The following is a 15293-nucleotide window of genomic DNA, read 5'->3' as shown; positions in this document are numbered from 1 at the left end:
CAGTAAGAGTTGAAATGGAAAAACGTCCAGGTTTTATATTGTGGCATCGTCCTCACAGTACAGGACTGGGTGAAAAGCACATGGTTGCGTTGAGCTCAAGCGCCTCCGTCTCAGTCGATTCCGGTTCTTCTGAGCTCCTAAGCCAGCCTGGCTGGAAACCTGCAAGAAATGAAGAGCTCTGTTCTAAAGATGATGTAACTTTATACCTCAGTGGCAGCACTAAAGACTCTCAGAGGTCTAAAGTCTAAAAGAATTATACTTAAAGAAAAAGTCATTTTGGTTTTCAGCTGCTGCCTCAGAGCAGTCTATAGCACAGATCTAGAGGACTTAGAACTACTAAGATGATGTATCTATTTTCATATGCAAATGACTGGAAGCATCTCAACGTTTCACTGTTCAAAATGACTGAAAGAAAATCTTGCCGTTTTATTCCTGATAAACTAAATGAGGCAGCATGTTAAAAACAAATGTAATCCATTCAACCTCGCAAGTCATTATAGTTCAAAGGTCGATTTTCTTTCAGAAGAAACAAGCAACACTTTCGTTCTGGGAGAACTTTTTCTTTTTTTTTTTTATTGCCGTTCTCTTTTAGCTCTTGTTAAAAACGTTGGGCGTCTCCAGACTCAGCATTATTCAAAAATAACCTTCATGGCAGCGCCAAATGACATGATTGTTGTTTTCACATTCTGTGGTGTCACCAGTTGCCGTTTTACCCATGCGACTGCATCTTCTGAATGGTGTGACTCGCATTTCCGTGAGGGGTTAGTCCTCAACCACGTACTAAAATGTTGGTTTTAGCCAAAAAGATGGGGCTGGTAGGGAAAGTCGCAATGTATCACAGCCCTGCAGTCGCTCAGACTGTTCCTAATTGGAGCGGGTGCATCAACGTCCCACATCCACTGCCCAGAATGAATGGGAACTTCTTTTTCCAACCTCAATATCAGGGAACAGCCGTTCACCCTCCGGCACCAGCTAAATGCAAACACTTACTGTAAACAATTGTTTGAAGCTTGAGTTTTAGTAATTCAGTTAAAAACGACTTGTAGAGTTTAAGTTGACCAAATTAGCGCCACAGAGGATTGTTGTATTGATGCTGACTTTCAAGTAGTCAAATAATAAAGAGTGTGTATTCTGCGTTTTCTAGACACATATGCCATTTTTATAACACAATCAAGCAACTATGTTACCTTCTGTTGTTATAAAACTGCTGCTTATATCAAATATTACTTTAAAAAATTAAACACCTTGAAATTGAACCTCTGTCTTTTTAAGAAGCTCCTGCTCTTTCTGAAACTCCGCCTCCAGGAAGTACTCACAACATGGCTCCTGTATTAACCCTTTAACAACGTTTTTACCAGTGTATAATGAGCTCAGCAGAGGCCAAGCTCCACCAGGTGTTTGCTAATTGCTGCTGGCTAGTCTGAAGGGGAGGGCTGCTATGGGAGACTCGGAGGCTTGGAGAATTGTGTGTCTAAGGAGGCAGGGCTCGGCCCACCCAGGTTTTTGCAAAGCTGATTGGTTGCCACTGGAGATGCAATGATTCCTCAAACATACATGAAAGAACCAAAGCTGCACTCCAGGCATGACTAGAATGAAGGAACAACATTGTAACATGACGAAAAGCAACAACAAGAGTTTGCTTTACAACTTTCTGTGGAAACAGTCCAGAGCTTTAGGAAAAACTCCTGCGGTACAGAGATTCTCCCTTGTTTCCTTTGTCTCTGCTAACGTCCTGGTAAAGCTGCTCTTTGTTTTCTTCTCTGGATGAGTGTTCATCCACTCCTCCTTTATTCCACGTGCGTTTCAGCAGCAGCCAGTCTCTTCCTCCCGCTGTTCCAGGAACAGCGGTTCCAGGTATCACGGTGTTACTGCAGCAGCTCCCCGGTCCCTTTTAAAGCTGACCTCAACTCTTGACAAGGCATGTGGCACACTCCAGGAAGCACAGCGCCGTCCTGCCAGCAGTGTGCTCCAATAGGAATCCACGCTGTGACATGTTGGCAGCGATGCAGCGAGGCAGGAGAGGGACATTATTCAACAATGTGTTTTTCCACTGAATCTTGAAAAAGGGGGAAAGATCGGCGCTGGGATCAGGAGGATTATTTGAAAAATTCCTTTTTTACTGTTTGTGCAATAACTTCGTGTCATAACATCATACAGCTGAACATTAATGCCCATCTGATTGAAATGTAGTCCCACAGTTAGAGTCTGCAGTTAAACCTATGTTGTTGTTTTTTTTTTGTGTTTTTTTTTACCACTGTGGCATTATATCGTCTAATGGTGTCACCCAATACACGGTTGGGGAATTTTGGCCGTAACTCTGTCTGGTTCTGTCTGTCTGACTTTACACGTTGTGGTTGCTGCAAGCCGTGATCATGCAGGGCAAATGAAATGCAAATTGATTTTACATCCCATCTGTCTTCACAGCTGCCCTTGCAGAATAACAGCCAGAGCCAGAGCTCACCAGTGAGGGTTCAAGAAAAGCAAACCAAGTTTTCCATAAAAGCTGCCGGGGTCCCATAAATCCACATGGGAATATGTCCGTCGTCCAATTTTTCATTTTTCTGTATTTTTCATGTCTCGATTTCTGAAGATGATTGAATGGAGATTAGGTTTTCTTGTGGTGTCATAACGCAGCAGTCACTATGACATTTTTTAAAATATATTTTCAGAATATAAATTTTTCTGTGGCTTCAGCATTGTTTTAACATGATCACGTCTTCACCTGTTCTTGTTATATTCCTCTATTAAAGGGGCAGCATCATGCGTTTTTCAGTCACTTAGTATCATTTTATAGCACAATCAAGAAACTATGTTATCATCAGTTGTTATAAATAGTCATATGTCATCATGACGTAGTCACATATTTTAAAAAAATGACGGAAAAGAAATTTGAGTTTGTGATTTAACGCCTTGAAATGGGGTCTCTGTCTCTTTAAGAAACTTTTGCTCTTTCTGAAACTCCGCCTTCAGGAAGTCATCACAACACGGCTCCTCTGTTAGTGCTTCAACTTTTTTTTTTGGAGCAGAACTTTGAATTGATTGGCTCTTTCAGAAAGGTCTTGCAGGTCATTTAACTGTCAGTCCTTCACCTCCTGACTCTGTTGTTATCAGAGGAACTTTAACAACATCCAGCTGAGAGCCGAACACCTCCACCCATGTTGCTCCTTGGTTGGATGGACAGGCTTGTTTTGGAAAAGTGAGGAAGAAAAACAGTTTCCTACACCTCTGTGTTCCCCATGTCCCATCTATTCATCCACCACCTGGAGCTATTTTCTCTTTAAATACTGATCAGACCGTGTGTTTCACACATCAAGGTTAAGCAGGAACAGATGGGATGTGCTGACTTTGGTCAGGTAGAAACTATGTCCCAATTAACAGCTGAAAGATTTCCCTGCAGTAAAGAAACTTTCCACTGGATGGTGACAGAACAATCTGAAGATCTGAATGAGAAGAAGGAGAAATATTTGACTCCAATTTATCATATTTCATCTTATACCACATGGTAGAGTGACTTTACTTCCCCAGTGACCATCTGATCCTGTGTGATCTGAGCAGACACCGTTGGAGCGTGATGAGGGTGGAGAATGTTTCTCTAAGCCCGTCCATCATGAGCCTGTTGGGTCTTGTTAAAAGTCCCAGGTGTTCCTGAACTGGTACTGTTCCTCCTGACCTTCTGAAAGCTCCACCAGAAATGACAAATCCTTCCTCAGACTGAAGATTATGTGGTCAAACTAAAAGTGACCAACTGATATTAGAGGGCTGTTAAACTGCTCCACTCTTCATGTCCTCTGTCCTTTGTCTTTCTCCAAGTCTGTCCTTCCAATCACCAAGTTTACAACAGAACTGTGCAGAGTCTCCCTGGGGAACACTGAACTGATTTAACATGGGTCAGTTCTCTTGGCAGCAGCTCAGTGACTGTCAGGTTTGGTCCTCTGTTCAGGATGTTGTAGTCGTGACTTGAGGCAGTGCTGCCCTTCTCTCCTCTTAACCTGTTTTGTCGCTGATTGCAAAGACCTGAACTGCAGTGAACTCTGGTTTCATCAGGTTTTCCGTTTTCACTTCAGGCTCAGGCAAAGTAGATTCAAATTACTGAGAAATCTGGCCCCAAAGCCCGATGCTGGCATGGAGTAGCAGTCTCTGCATTTGGACTCTGATCTCTTATTGGAAAATCAGTTCTCATTTAAGTGCGGTTTGATGAGCCCACCATACTTAGGACATTTAAGTCCAGAAGAACCCTCTGACTTGATCGCTTGGAAGGAGTAAAATAGTTTTCCCAAAAGATTCCACCTGAGTGTCCTGAGTGAAAATGATACATCAGATGGGATGGTCGTACTGTGGTGTGTTGGTTGCTGAGCTGCTTCGCATAAAGTAGCTAAATCAATTTGTACACAGGTTAAAGGGGCTTTCCAACCACACAGAACCATTTTATAGCACTATCAAGTTTCCCTCAGTAATTTAAAAACCATTTACATGAAATATGACTTAAAAGAAATTTGAATTTGTAATTTAACAGCTTAAAATTGGGCCTCTGTCTTTATAAGAAACTCCTGCTTTTTCTGAAACTCCACCTTCAGGAAGTCATTCCAACATGGCTCCACTATTAACCCTTTAACATTTTGATAAACTGAGAAGTAGCTCCCATAAAGAGCTCAGCAGATGTCCAGTTCCAGCAGGTGTTTGCTGATTGCTGCTGGCTAGTCTGAAGGAGCCGAGTGGGGGAGACGCGGGACGGGATGCTCTGTGAGGAGGAAGCTCTCAAATGTGAAAAATGAAGAAGAGAAGCTTCGTCCTTGAAGGCGGGGCTAGGTCCACCCAGATGTTCTGCACAGCTGACTGGTTGCCACAGGAGATTAAAGCATTTCTCAAACTTGCATGAAAGAATCAAGGCAACACTCCAAGTGAGGGAATGGCATTACAACATGAGGTAAAGCTTAAAAATATCAATATCACATGATATGAAAAAACACAAGGCAGCAGGGAGTGAGTGACAAACGTCCTTAAATAATATTGTTTGAGTTTCAGCAGATCGACTTGTCTAACAATCTGAATTTACAATCCACCGTTACTTGGTCAGTGATTCATTCAAATGATTTGAGAGGATGTAGTAGTTAGTATTTGTTCAGTGATTTCTTTTGGTCAGCCCAGCTAAATACAGTGTGACTCACTGCACAGCCACATTTTGTGCAGCTATGGGATGAATAAAGCAGCCCAACACTAAGCCTTTCTGAGTTCCTTGTGGCCAAAAGAAGTGTGTGGGTTTTTTTTTCTTCCTAATATTTCATCATCATGGGATTACGGAAAATTCATTACAAATGCAAACATGTCCAGCATAAAACTCCCTGATCCGTCTGGTGGTCCTCCCTCTGGTTCTGGGTCTGGTATCACCGTCAGACATGACGCTGGGTCAGATCACGCTGCTTGCAGCAGCTTTAGCGACGTCAGCATTGTTTATGTTTCTACCCTCCGTATGGTTTTGTTGCTCACATTATTCACACAACCCTCTACATATCATCAGTACTAAGTTATTGCTTGGACTGAGGCTAAAGACGACCCAGGTGAGATATAGTTAGATTTTATATTGTAGTTTATGTGTACATATTCTTGCTGTAAATTGTAGTGGCCATCTGAGAATAAAAATAGCCATATTAGCACCGTGTGCATACATTTATTTATAGGCTGGTGTTTTTTATTCACATTCCGACTGAGCAGTTGAAGGTGGGCCAGTCTGTCAGGAACTTTCTCAGCTGAAGTGAAAAAAGGGTTTGGCTGAAGCAGCGCCACGAATGTGTTGGTTCAGGTACGGTTTGATGCGCTAAACATGACCGTCCTGAAGAATCAGGAAATGTACTTTCCAAAAGAAGCAGAAGTAGCAGACCGTGGCCTTGTCATGCTTTCATTAGCAGTGATAATACGCTAGCCAGAGAGAAAAAAACAACAACAAAAAAGCCAAAATCTGTGGGTCTAGAAAGGCATAAAAACGCCTGGAAAGGTTTGAGACATTACGGTGAGTTTTGTCTCGATCTGCGAATGCTGCCTCAACCGAGGATGGAGGGAGCCTGGCTGTGAGTCGGGAAACCGCTGGGATTTGCTAAGTGTTGTTTCAACTGCTGAAAGCGACACGGGCCAATAACGCAACGCGTTTGTCGGTCAACGTTCTGATGCAGGATCTTTGTGTGAGCAGACACCCGGCGGAGAGAGCGGATCTGTCTCGCATTAGCGCGGCCTGGCCTCTCCGCCGGGCTGCGAGACGCCGGGCCTGCTTTCATAAGGTGTCAGGTTCCTTCACATCACTCACTTTATCATGCTCGCTGCTATCAGGCGAGTGTTTTTGTCATCCTGACTTATAAAGTAAGAGTGAGGAAGATTGGAAAGATGTTTCTCCAGCTTCGTCACATGAACTGATGTAGAAAAGAATGAGGCAACTTTGCCGAATGGAGGTCGAAGCGCAATAAAAATGAGTAATAATAAGAATAATGGTTCAGACTGCAGTTTGCTTGTTTCGAGGCATAGGGTTTTTCAGTCAAGGGGAGGGAAACCTGGGTGAATAAAACCGGGAGTTTTTGTTTCAGAGCGATGCAGAACGAAACCCGCAGGTTTGCTGATTGGTTGCGTTTGGAGCTGAAGTGACGTCCACTCCCGTTGCATCCACTCCGTTGCATCCACTCCCGTTGCATCCACTTCGTTGCATCCACTCCGTTGCATCCACTCCCGTTGCATCCATCCTCTGACGTTCACCAGCGCCCAGCTCTGAAGCGTTTCCATTGACTTTCGGAACAGCAGAAGCCTGATTCCAGAATTGACTGCTTCGTCACCACAGGTGGAAACACTTTGCTTGGAAATGGATGTTTACATTTTTGTACCTTGTTCACATTAAGGCTCTTTGACATTCCATAACACTGAGAAAGTGACTTCAGCTTTCCTGTAGATTGTTCGCAGGTCAGAGGTGAGTCAAAACAATTTCTACTTCTCCCAAGTTGAAGACAATGCCCAGGCCTTCTCAGCTGGGGCTGTGCTACTAAGTAATGCTCCAATCAACAGTCACGCGTAAGCTGATTTTAAGGAAAGTAATTTCGTTTTTTACATAAACACAGGCCTTTGATTCAGCAACTCCGTAAATGATGGATATTTCTCAGCCTTCCTAAACTTGGGCGAAGAGAAAAGCTGTTTGGTGTGAACCTCTGGCCTCGGTAGCATGTTAGCTCAGTTGGTCGAGTTTCCTCATATTTAATGCCCTGTTGATCTAACTGAGGGTTGATTAATTTTCTTTTAACCCATTCTTTCCGAAACACAGCCCACACGGTGAGAAAAATGAGATTGGGTGGTTGGGCAGGGGAGGGGGCTAGTTACTTTCATCCGTGCCTCGGGTCCATGGGGTGAAGCCAGGCTGGCAGAGCCCCGTCCCTGCGGCCGCTCTGGCCTCATGCCCAGTGTTCACGGTTTTCTCGTTCTGTGTGGCGGACCTCGGGCCACGGCGGATTCTTCGGCAGAGTCGTCATTATCCGGTTCAGGACTCACTGGCCGCTACTGCTGCAAACTGGAAGCGAACCCTCCTCCTCCCCTTCATCCTCCTCAGGCCGCTGGCTCCTATAATAAACTAATCACTTTATGTCAACATGGGCTGGGTGTTAGTTTTCCGTATGCCTCAAAGATTTTCATGTTGCAGACACAAGCTGAACTGGTGCTTTGCTCCAGGTGAAAGATCATTTATAAACTCCTTTTCCTTATTTTTGGGGGGAGGGTGCAGAGGGGTGATTGGCATATATACAGAACAGAAACAAATTCATTATTTGTATAAATAATGTGGCCTCAGTGCAGTAATTCCTTTGCTTATTTTTCTTTGCCATTCTGATTTCAGCTTTTTGGGGTTAGATTAGTGATTTTTGTTTCCCTTTTCTTTTTTGTAAACCACCAACATAAGATGACTGGTGTCCTGTTCCCTTTGAACAAAACTCTCTTTAAACCCAGGAAAACTCCTGCTTTGGCAGCCAGATGCATGGCTGGTCCTCTGAAGAGACGGCTGGAGTCTCCAAGCTCTTTGTGAGCTTCTTACTAGGCAGGGTGCGCTTGTACAAGTTTTAATTTTACATTCAGTTTTTTTCTTGCGATTTCGGGAACTGACGGTCTGATGGGACACCCCTGTCTTTCTCCTGTTGTCCGACCGAACCGTCTGCCGTAGTCTTCCTGAGAACTTTGCGAAGACCGAGGGAGGGTTACTTTCTTTTTTCCATTTGTTGACTTTTTTGTCTGAAATGTAATCTGAATCTAGGTCCATTATGACCAACAACTGAAAACATAGCTCCCTTCCACACTGAATTTAAAGAATACAAAGGACCTCTCCCACCTTCACATGAGAGAGCAGCAAACTCCACCAAAGCCTTCTCAGAGGAAATGGAACCCAGGTCACACAAACATGGCATACTTTAGCTTCATCCAGTTTCTGTGTGTACATTATCCACTTTGCTGGAGGATTTGCTTTCAATCAGATTATGCGGAATAACAAAGGCGTGACAAGTGTTTTGTAACCGCATACGCTGTGAGAGTCACACAGTGGAGTTCAAGTACAGGTACTTCTGTGGGTTTAATGATCTGAGTTATGACTGCATTGGATCTCTGGATGGCCTGTCAAACTCTAACCGTTGTGAGGGTTAGTGTGCTGCAGGGTTCAGACATGTCCCAGGGTCAGCACCTCTGAATCCAATGGCTTTCTCATTCCATCATTCAGTCAAGTTGTGCAAACTCCTACTAATGGCCTAATTATTTGATTTAGGTTTGATCTAAAAGTTGCAGGACTCTGACCCCTGAATACTGACTTTGTGCAGACAGGCAGATGGATGCAGTACAAATAAAAGATAAAAGTTTGAATGGAAACAAAAGGATTTCCCAGTCAGAGGTTCACTGTTCTTTTTTTTTTTTCTTTAAGCCCATTTATCCTATTGGCATCGGCTTCTAACAGTCTGACTATCTGATAGGAATCAGATGAAGCCCAAACAGATTCAAACTTTTTAAGGCTACGTTCGGAAACTTTTAACCAGCTGATAAAGAGCTGGAGTGTTTCAGTTCAGTTTTCAGTAAATTAGTTTCTCAATTCACTTTTATGTCTCCTGTTGTATTTTTTTAAGCCTGACTCTAGTTTAAAGCAAATGGAAATAAAAAAAAAAGGGAAAAAAATTGCATATTTGAAAAAACATGCAATGTAGAGTAAGCAGAGGCTGGCTGAGGTTTGTGCAGCACCCAGTCAGCTGGTACACAGCGAGACTGATGAATGGAGTCATCAGCTGGAGCTGGAGCAGCAAGTAATGACACAGACTGAAATAGTTTTCTGATGGTACCACGCACTATAATGAACCAAAAGCAATGACAAAAACATGCAAAAAGAAATAACAAAGATAAACTAAATACCAAAAATTTAGAACAAATCGCTGCAGCGGTTGTTATTCTTAAGTTCACTTAATTACATTACAAGAAACGAGCAACAAACTGACTTTCCCCAAGTATGAGTTTTGAATGTTTAGAGGTTTTTAACACTTATTCTAACGTGACCTATAATGAACAGAAGGTTCCCACAAAGTAGAATTTGTTAGGAAAATGGTGTGTGTGTGGCATTTTATTTGATACATTGCAAGGACGCACATACACACACGCACACACACACACACACAGACAGGCGAATGGATACATCTTATTTCCTACCAGAAATAAATTTTTAAGCTATGTGATAATTCGAAGTCTTAAAGCTGCAGTAGCCTATATAATTTTTATAAAACGTGTTTTCTTTATTGGTTGAAACTGTCACTATCTCTCTTCCTCTTGCTCTCTGCTATTCTGCTTCTAGCATAAAATGTTCAGGGCAGTTAGCATGGCCACTAATGTCGACAGATAATCGGGTTTCCTGTAATAGTGAGCCGTTTCTCCACCATCAGCACATACAGCAACGTGTAGATGAGAGATTGATTGACAGCGCCAAGACCCTCCTCCTGGCTCTGATTGGTTGTTTTTGCATTTCGTCAGATTGCGATGCTAGCTCAGGGAGGAGGACGTTGATCTTTTCACAGTTCATCTCTCATAAACTGACTCAACTCAAACACGTAAAAAAAAAAAAAAACGTCTTTAGATGAAAATTATGTACTGCAGCTTTTATGTGAAATGAATCATTTCAGAGTTAACGAGTGAAATGATTAACATGGACAGTAGCCGACTGTGCTTTCACACAAATTAGCTTAGATGTTACTGAATCGGTTTCAGCTTTTATCCACAAAGCAAGAAATCAAGTATTCCTTGTGCATCCAGTCCTGAATCTCACAAAAGCAATTTTTGATGCTTTATTAATTACAGGCATAATTGATTTAAACAGCATGCAGCACACACAGAGTGAGTGTGTGTTGCATGGAGCAGAAACCCTCCTGATTGGGTAAATCCACCGCAGTCGCACACTTTGACTTTCCTTTGGGCGGGGTTTGATCTGCTGCGCTAAATGAAATCATGACCTGACTTCATCAAGCCGTAAACCTTCTGCCCCCCCTACCCCCCCCCCCCCCTTCCCCCCTCCCCCCTCTCCCCGGTGATGGGAATGTGAAACCTGGACAGCTTTACGTTCCAGTTTGAACATGTATACATATTTATCTGATGAGCGGGAGGAAAAAGAAAATAAAAAGAACCGGGACTAACATCTGGAAGAGTGAGCTCCTGCGTTGGCAGCCGGTGCCCAAGTCGATTTCAGATTTATGGTCAAATTATGGATTTGGCTCCGGCTGGAATCAGTGACTGATGTGAGGCCTCGGTTCTGTTGGCCTTGAAAGCTGGCTGCCACAGCTCTGCCACGCCGCCTGCCAGCCCCCGCTGCAGCTCCACGCCGCTTTCCAGTCTCTGCTTTCATTACTCTCTGTGTTTGGGTTTCGCTCTGGGCGTCGACTGTGTGCGCATTCGTGAGTTAAATACTGACTGCCCCGTGATGGCATCATTATGAAACATTTCTCAGGCTACTCATAAAAAGAAAGAAAGAAAAAAAAATGTAATTAGAGTGATTTAAATATTTTTTTTTAGCCTTCTCTGATTTACACACAACACTGGCAGATTGTGATTAAATCCTAAGCGGAAAGTGTTAACGTGAGAAGAACGTCCAGTCTCTCCTCGGGCCTCGCTCCGAGCTAAAACAACATTCCTCCTGCAGTCTCTTACATCTGCCTGCATGGACGCGGTCTCACTCGACTGGAGCGAGGAATTTATTTAGCTTTTCTGTGATGAAATATTACTCAGACGCCGGGCCCCTGCGCTCCTCCAGCTCTTATTTGTGATCCCCCTGGCTGTCGTTATGTTATGAGTTTTTGGGGCTTCTGTTTTACTGTGCAGTCTGCTGCTGCTGCTGCTGCTGCTGCTGGAAATGATCTGTGACCTCACAGGACTGTGAGCAATATTTTATCATCTGGATTAGTTCTGTGTAAAGAAATCACCTTTGGTCCCTAAACTTACATACATTTAACGTTGAGCTTAAGAGTAGTTGTTTTTTTTTATTTATTTAACCCGGCTTTCACAGTTGAGGTTCAAGGCTCTAAAAATCGAAACGGGGAAGCCATCTTGCAGCGTGAAAGCGAAAAAAAGAATAAAAAATAAAGGTTTTGTAACCTTTCCTTTCCGGTAACACTTTATTTGAAGACTGACATGACACAGTCTGAACATAACACCTGTTATGAACATGAAGGAGTCATTCGGTAAATAATGACACTTTAATGCAAAGTTTGCACTTGAAACTAAACTTTTGATAAAACTTTTACATTAAAGTGTCATTATTTACCGAATGACTCCTTCATGTTCATAACAGGTGTTGTGTTTTTGACTGTGTCACGTCAGTCTTATACACACCCCTTCAAATAAAGTGTTACCACATTTCCAGACTGATTGTTTCTGATCTGATCTTGAATTTCTATAGAGCTTTCGGCCTACTTCACGTCGTCAGACAGGTGCTTTTTAATTTTTATTGCAGACATCTGGTTGTAACGTGAGCTCTGTGTTGCCGATGGAGCTGAACTCAGCGGTGATTAGTTCTGTCTGTGGAGCCATGACTCCATTATGACTTGTATGGCTTCGCTGGATTTCAAAGAGTCAGGTACAACTTTTATCTCTTCAGATATAAAAAGCTCATTTATACACATTTGTTTTTGTTTTTTTACTAAGGTTATCTTTGGTTATATTTAGAGTATTTATAAAAAGAAAACCCAGGTACAGATTTCTCTATTTAGTTCTGGGCTGTGGATGCGGGAGGAGGATGAACTGCTCTTACCTCAGTGAGGCAGTGTGTCTGGGTAAATTGCAGGCTGTGCCAGATGCTTGGTTCTCAAACCGTCCGGTCCGATGGGGTAAAAGCAACGTTTTAGTGCCTGGGTGACGGCTAACCTCCTCATGAAACGGGGCGGCCACACCGGCTTCAGAGGATGAAGTTTTCTGCTCAAAGCGGCTGCTGGTGACACCACAGAATGTGAAAACAACAATCATGGCATTCGCTGCTGGCATGATGGTTATTTTTAAACAGCGCTGCAGCAGAAACACTGCCAACACCCAGAACTCATTCATGGGAGTGAAAAACAAAGCATTAATTAATGAAGTCCAATTGCCAAACCATTGCATGTTTATGGAGTAATAATAATAACATTAAAACAGATCTTCTTAAAACACCAAATGCTGAAGTTCTCTGCTAAAGATGATATTTGGACATCATCTTTCAAACTCTCAGACAAAAGTCGGTTCTGATCCCAAACGACTGGTTCAGGTTCCCCTGTAGACATTAAATTCTCGCTCAAGATCATGTTCCCAGAACTTCTTCAATATTTCCAAACACTCGATGAAGACGTTCCAAGAAAAATGACAGCATGCGTCTGAGAAAAGCATTTCACATTAGTGCAGGAAACCTGAAGCACCGTGACGGAAACAGCAGGAGCCGCCCCAAAAAGTTGCTTCATTTCTGTCAAGTGTCGCTTTGAGTTGCTTTTTCAATCATCTGGCAATGATGCAATAAATAATGATGATAATAATAAAGAAAAGGAACAGCTCAAGCATGACTGACTTTTTGAAATATAGCAGCAGATTTTTAAATGGAACCTGAAAGCCGAATGTGTAATCAGCTCAAAAATGAATAATGATCCGACGTCCAGATGAACCACAGAAATGATTCTGTGTTGAAAACAACATTTCACATCAGTTCCCAAAATCAGATGGTAGAAGACGTGTGTGACAAGCTGAGGAGGAGAGAGTGAAGAGACGACTCAGAACCAGACATTTAGATTGTGTGAGGAGGAATTATTTAAAAACAATGATCTAAAACCAAAACAGCAAAACCACCACAATAAATATAGATACAGGCTAACAGTTCTGTAGAACTGGGCCTGTGAGGAGGAAGTTATTCCTCACCGCCGTCTTCAGTCATCAGTCTTTTTTTGACAAATAATTAAGTTGAATCTTGTCAGTGAAGAGAATCAGAAACTGAATATTAACATTGAGATGCAATCAGCTCAGAGAACAGCTGTTGTTGTATCAGCCTTTTAGACCTCTCAGGTCTTCTGGTTCTGGTTCTTCCTCAGAACCAGAACCAAACATGGACAAACAGCATTCAGCTTCTATGCACCACAAATCTGGAGCAAACCTCCAGAAAACTGCGAAACATCTGAAACATCGAGCTCCTTTAAATCCAGACTAAACCCCAGCTGGTTGGAGAACATTGACCTTCATATCGATGTGTTTGACTGTAGTGACTGCACTCATCAAATTCTGATGTTTGCCCAATTGTTGACTGTATGGTGATTTCTGTATCTTTGTCCTTTTCTGTTTTTCTTATGTAAAACACCTTGAACCGCCTCGCTGCTGCTGAAATGCTCTGCACAAATGACCTCGACTGACCGATGGACTCATGTCTTACAGAAGTATCTCCTATGACTCGTCATGTTTAAGTGAAACTTTGTCCAGCCTGTTGACAGGATGACAATCTGGCAGAGAAGGTGGTGGGAGCGCTCCCTTTTCAGTCCGATAGATTACTGAACAGATCGGAGTTTTCACCATGGCGACGTCCTGGCCACGCCCACTGACACCACCACCATGATGGCCGAACCGTGGCCTCCTTTCCTTCCTCTCCCGGTTCTCTCAGTTACAAATGTACAAGTGCAACTGAGCGTTTTTTTTGTTTTTCTTAAGTATTGAATTGGCATGTGTTATAAGTTTCCCTTTACAAAAAAACAAAACAAAAACAAACAAACCATCTGCCAAAAATGCCCCAGTGTCCTCGTTTGGCCGCCGACGGTATTTACATGTGGTTCCGTGTAAGCATCAGCTCTCCCCATCTTGTTCTCGGCGGTTTCTGTTCTAGTTTATTATGAGAAACGAAGACAGGAAATATTTTTCGAGTGCCTTAGGTTAGCTCAACAAGTCGGAGGCAGAGAAAGTGGCTCCAAATGTGTTTCCAACAAGAAGCAGTCAGGCATAAGGTTCCACTTTGGTGATGAAAAGAAGAAGCCAGCTTGATTTCTGATTCTGAAGTTAATGGGGTTTGTTTTGGCTTTTGTTTTAGAAATATCAGGGAGACTCAGGGTGTCTAAACTCTTTCTAGGTGCTTTGAGTAAATAAAATAAGTTAAACTGAGAAATGTCTACTTCTCATTGCGACCTAGGATATCATCTTCCTTTCTTGGAAGCTGCATGTAGATGAATTTCTCCTTGTGGAAAAGAAAGGGAAAAAAAGGATTTATTTGTATCTGTAATTTGTGGAGTAATAATCCATCTTTGACCTGCTGCTGTCTCTCTTGTGATTGGCTCGGGATCACAGTATCCATGATTTGAGACCAGAAACTCTGCGTCGGCAGACACCTGTGAAATCACAGCTGACCCAAAACAGTCCAGATGCTGAAACCACTCCAGGTCTGGACTGACTTCTTTAAACAGTCATTTTAATCTCAGCGATCTGACAGTTCGACCCAGAGCTTTCTGAGACGTTTGGGGTGAAGGATAGAGCGCTGATGAAAATAGGAACATCCTTTATGGCAGTCTAATTGCTCCGGCATGGGGGAGTCATATTACCTCATCAAACGTGAGATTATTTTTAGAGTTCGGCGATTGTTCGATTTCATCTCTGCGGCGTTTTGCCTGCCGTTGACCTGAATTCGTGTCTGGAAAATCAAGGTGGACAAGGTGAAGTCTGGAGTGTGTAAAAGTGTTAGTCCACGAACCTCCGCTTGCCCACCGGCGGATCTGAGGTAAACATGGAGTTTCATGAGTTCTTTCAAACCTTTCAGCAGCACACAGGGGATACGCTGCCAA

Source organism: Poeciliopsis prolifica, unplaced genomic scaffold, assembly GCF_027474105.1.
Source record: "Poeciliopsis prolifica strain line A6 unplaced genomic scaffold, Auburn_PproV2 SCAFFOLD012, whole genome shotgun sequence".
In the NCBI taxonomy this organism is placed as follows: domain Eukaryota; kingdom Metazoa; phylum Chordata; class Actinopteri; order Cyprinodontiformes; family Poeciliidae; genus Poeciliopsis; species Poeciliopsis prolifica.
Note: the sequence above shows the minus strand (reverse complement) of the source record.